Source organism: Mastomys coucha, unplaced genomic scaffold (assembly GCF_008632895.1).
Source record: "Mastomys coucha isolate ucsf_1 unplaced genomic scaffold, UCSF_Mcou_1 pScaffold22, whole genome shotgun sequence".
In the NCBI taxonomy this organism is placed as follows: Eukaryota; Metazoa; Chordata; class Mammalia; order Rodentia; family Muridae; genus Mastomys; species Mastomys coucha.
The window spans coordinates 1,241,578-1,247,155 of NW_022196905.1; the positions used below are offsets into that span (position 1 = coordinate 1,241,578).

Genomic DNA, 5,578 nt, shown 5'->3' on the forward strand with positions numbered 1-5,578 from the left:
AAAAAAAAAAAAAAAAAAAGAAAAGAAAATGTTTTCTATACCTTTAGCATGACATTATTCTTTCACTTTTTTTTTTTCAAACTTGTGGTTTGTATATTTGTTGTTTTATTCCTCAGTGTCACACAGCTCCTGAGTGTTCTGTTGGTCTTTGTCATTGTCCAATTCCTCTACCTTGCCTTCAGGCCCTGAAATTCTATCTTCCCTTTGATCTACTGTATTGGTGAGGCTTTCTACAGAGCTTTTATTTGATTTATTGAATATTAAATTTCAGTATTTCAAGTATTTTTTAGTAGTTCTCTTCATTGAACCCTACTTTCATATTCAGTTCTGAGGTCCTTATTTCATTCAGCTTTTTATCTTCTCTTGGAATTTACGGGGAGGGGGAAATATTTAAGTCTTCATTTATTTGAACCTTTTTGTAATCTTTCTATTGAAGTCCTTGCCTTGCATTTCATCCAGTTTACTCTCCTTGGACGTTGTGCTGGCTAGATACATGTTAACTTGATGCAAGCTATGGTCACCCAAGGAAGAGTACTTCAATTGAGAAGCCTCCTCCGTAAGACTGGGCTGGAGGTGAGCCTGTAGGGATGTGGAGGGGGACATCTCTGTGGGTGGTGCCTCTCCTGAGCTGATCAAGCAATGAGGGGCAAACCAGTAAGCAGCACTCCACCATGGAGTGTAAGCAAAATAAATCCTTTCCTTCCCATCTTGATTTTGGTCATAGTGTTTAATTTCAGCCATAGAAACCTTAATAAAAGGGTCACAACCATAGATTAGTAATTCGGGGAGGAGTCACAGTACTTTGATTTTACCACATTTCCCATGTTTCTGCAGTGGGACTTCTGATTCAGGGCTTAGGTCATTGCTTCTATCTCCTTGTTAAGAATCACCATATTCTTTCAGTGAAGGGTTTGCTCTGTTCAGTATATAGTGTTATGGGTATCCACTAGAGAGGACCACTCTGATACTAGTTTAAGCCACGGAAAGCCTTCATTAGCCAGCCAGTGACTACATTGGCTGCTTGGGATCCCAGTATAACCCCAAGCCTTTCTCAAGGTGAGCTTTTAAGAACACACTCAAAAAAATATCCTGGGTTAACATACTTCAGTTAACAAGAACAGAGCCAGAAGCAGAACTACTGAAGCCAAAAAGTAAGTTTAGTACATTTAGAGACTTTCCCAGAACTGTGAACACTAATAGATTAGGTCTCTGCTTTCATTTTGGCAGGTGATGCTGTCTATGTGCTGAGTTTTACAGCCTGAATGGTACTTCCATCATGGAGTCAGTTGTGCTAAGATTGAAAGGTCTGTTATAGAGTTAAGGTATCATTTTCCTCTTCTAGATTGGTGTAGGCAGCATAAGGCTCTCCTCTGAGAATGGAGCACTATTGGCAAAAATAGTTCCTATCAAATTGTAGACCCACTTTGAAAAGGCAGTAATATTCAAATAAAAACATGTGGGGAAAAAGAAAATTACTGACCAATTTCCCTCATGAACATAGTTGCAAAAATTCCCAATAAAATAGTTATAAACCAGATTCAAGAACACACCATAAAGGTCATTCTCTATGATTAATTTGACTTCATTCCAGAGATGCACAGATGGTTCAATATATGCAAATCAATAGATGCAATACATCACATAATGGATTCAAGGACTGAAATCACAGGTTCATCTCACAGAAAAGGGTTTGACAAAATCCAGTATCTTCTCCTGATAAAAAGCTCTGAAAGAGACTGGGTATAAAAGGAACATATTTCAACATATTAAAGTTCTATATGGTGGTTTGAATCTGTGCCCAGAGCCTCCCAGGGGCTTTGCCTCCCCTTCCACTCCTACAACACCCAGAGGAAGCTCAAATCACAGGAAATCTGACACAACCAGGATCACTGGAACTCTAACACACCCAACATTACAGTTGAGGCCACAACATCTGCCCCAACACCCACCTAAACTGGGACCCCCCCCCATGGGAAACAGGGAAAGAGGACCCCTCCATGCCCAGCCAGAGGCACACATTCTTTCTGGCTTGCACCTCTGCCTGGACCCACCCACTCCTGCAATATCCAGAGAAAGCTTGTCTCCCAGGAGCTTTGACACAACACAATCACAGGATCCCAGAGGCAGCTTGACTCCCAGGAATTATGACACACCCAAGATCTCAGCATCACAGAATCATAGGATCACAGAGACAGCTTGATTGCCAGGAGTTCGGACACAACCAAGCTCACCGAAGGGACAGGTTTGAGTTAGAGATAACAAGGGCAGTTAGCACGAGGGATAATCAGATAATGAGAGGCAAGCACAAGACCATAAGCAACAGAAAGCAAAGCTACTTGACAACATTAGAACCTAGTTCTCCCACCACACCCAGCCCTGGATACCCCAACACACCAGACAAGCAAGATTCAGATCTAAAATCCCATCTCATGAATATGATAGAAGATGTTAAGAAGGACATAAATCACTCCTTTAAAGAAATACTGGAGAACACAGGTAAACAAGTATAAGCCCTTAAAGAGGAAACACATAAATGTCTTTAAAAAATACTGGAAAACACAATAAATAGGTGAAGGAATTGAACAAAACTGTACAGGATCTAAAAATGGAAATAGAAACAATAAAGAAATCAGAAAGAGAGACAACCCTGGAGATACAAAACCTAGGAAAGAAATCAGGAGTCATAGATGCAAGCACCACCAACAGAGTACAAGAGATAGAAGAGAGAATCTCAGATGCAGAAGATACCATTGAAAACATTGACACAACAGTCAAAGAAAATGCAAAATGCAAAAAGCTCCTAACCCAAATCCAGGAAATCTGGGACACAATGAGAAGACCAAACTAAGGATAATAGGTATAGAAGAGAACAACACTTCCCAACTTAAAGGGTCAGTACATGTCTTCAACAAAATTATAGAAGAAAACTTCCCTAATCTAAAGAAAGAGATGCCCATGAACATACAAGAAGCCTACAGAACTCCAAATAGATTGGACCAGAAAAGAAATTCCTCCTGTCACATAATAGTCAAAGCACCAAATGCACAAAACAAAGAAAGAATATTTAAAGTAGTAAGGGAAAAAGGTCAAGTAACATCAGACTTCTCAACAGAGACTCTAAAAGTCAGAAGATAATGGAAAAATGTCATACAGATCCTAAGAGAACAAAAATGCCAGCCCAGGCTACTATACCCAGCAAAATTCTCAATTACCATAAAGGGAGATGCCAAGATATTCCATGACAAAACCAAATTTAAACAATATCTCTCCACCAATCCAGCTATACAAAGGATGATAGAAGGAAAACTCCAACACAAGGAAGGAAACTATACCCAAGAAAAAGCAAGAAACTAATCTTCTCACAACAGCTTCAAAAGAAGAGAACAACACAAGCATAACTCCATCTCTAACAACAAAAATAACAGGAAGCAACAATCATCAGTCCTTAATATCTCTCAACATCAGTGAACTCAATTCCCCAATAAAAAGACATAGACTGGAGCCACGCAGTGGTGGTGCAAACCTTTAATCTCAGCACTTGGGAGGCAGAGGAAGGCAAATTACTGGGTTCAGTTTGAGGCCAACCTGGTCTACAGAGTGAGTTCCAGGACAGCCAGGGCTATACAGAGAAACCCTGTCTCGAGAAAACAAAACAAAACAAACAAAAAACAAAACAAAAACGAAACAAAAAAAGACATAGACTAATAGGCTGGATATATAAAAAGGACTCAGCATTTTGCTACATACAGGAAACAAACATTGGTGACAAAGACAGACAGTACCTCAAAGAAAAAGGCTGGAAAAAAAATTCCAAGCAAATGGTCCCAAGAAACAAGCTGAAGTAGCATTTCTAGTATCCAGTAAAATCAACTTTCAACCAAAAGGTATCAAAAAGTATAAGGATACTACATACTCATAAAAAAAAAAAATCAGCCAAGAGGAACTCTCAGTTCTGAACATCTATTCCCCAAATGCAAGGAGACCCACATTTGTAAAAGAAACATTACTGAAGCTCAAAGCATACACTGCTCCTTACACAATAGTAGGAGACTTTAGCACCACATTCTCAACAGTGGACAGATCATGGAAACATAAACTAAACAGAGACACAGTGAAATTAACAGAAGTTATGAACCAGATGGGTCTAATAGATATTTATAAAACATTTCACCCTAAAACAAAAGAATACACCTTCTTCTCAGCACTTCACAGTACTTTCTCCAAAACTGACCATATAATTGGTCACAAAACAAGCTTCTACCAATACAAGAAGATTGAAATAATCCCATGCATCCTATCAGATCACCATGGACTAAGGTTAGTATTGAATAGCAATAAAAACAACAAAAAGTCCATATACACAGGGAAGATGAACAACAATCTACTCAATGATAACTTGGTCAAAGAAGAACTAAAAAATGAAATTAAAGACTTTTTAGAATTTAATGAAAATGAAGGCACAACATACCCAAACTTATGGGACACAATGAAAACAGTCTTAAGAGGAAAACTCATAACTTTAAGTGCCTAAAAAAAGAAATTGGAGAGAGCATATACTAGCAGCATAACAGAGCATCTGAAAGCTCTAGAACAAAAAGAAGGAAATACACCCAAGAGAAGTAGACAAAAGGAAATAATCAAACTAAGTGCTGAAATCAAAAGTAGAAATAAAGAAAACTATACAAAGAACAAAGCCCTTAGCCAGACTAACCAGAGGGCAGAGAGACAGTATCCAAATTAACAAAATAAGAACTTAAAATGGAGACACAATAGAAACTGAAGAAATTCAAAAAATTATCAGATCCTACTACAAAAGCCTATACTCAACAAAACTGGAAAACATAAATGAAGTAGATGATTTTCTAGACAGATACCAGGAACCAAAGTTTAAATCAGGACCAGAGAAACCATCTAAACAGTCCCATAACACTTAAGGAAATAGAAGAAGTCATTAAAAGTCTCCCAACCAAAAAAATCCCCAGGACCAGAAGGTTTAAGTGCAGAATTCTATTAGACCTTCAAAGAAGACCTAATACCAATACTTCTCAAACTATTCCACAAAATAGAAACAGAAGGAACACTTCCCAATTCCTTCTATGAAGCCACAGTTACACTGATACCTAAACCACCCAAAGACCCAACAAAGAAAGAGAATTTCAGACCAATTTCCCTCATGAATATTGATGCAAAAATACTCAATAAAATTCTTGCAAACCAAATTCAAGGAAATATCTAAGTGATCATTCTCCATGATCAAATAGGCTTCATCCCACAGATTCAGAGATGTTTCAAGATACAGAAATCCATCAAAGTAATCAATTATATAAACAAACTCAAAGAAAATAAAAACCACATGATCATCTCATTAGATGCTAGAAAAGTCTTTGACAAAATACAATATCTCTTCATACTAAAAGTATTAAAGAGATGAGGAATTCAAGGTCCATAACTAAATTTAATAAAAGCAATATACAGCAAACCAATGGCCAACATTAAATTAAATAGAGAGAAATGTTGAACATTTCTTTAGGTGCTTCTCAGCTATTCAGTATTCGTCAGTTGAGAATTCTTTGTTTAG

At 37.7% G+C, this 5,578-nt stretch overlaps 1 long non-coding RNA gene across 1 annotated transcript in view; it reads right to left on the minus strand.

Annotated features, from left to right (window-relative positions):
* Nucleotides 1-1,564: 1,564 nt before the first annotated feature.
* The window catches only part of LOC116070483, a 10,091-nt gene continuing 6,077 nt past the window's right edge, over nt 1,565-5,578 (minus strand). Inside the window, exon 2 of the long non-coding RNA XR_004110418.1 lies at nt 1,565-1,736. This is a non-coding gene — a long non-coding RNA (uncharacterized LOC116070483). The remainder of the gene's footprint in view (nt 1,737-5,578) is intronic.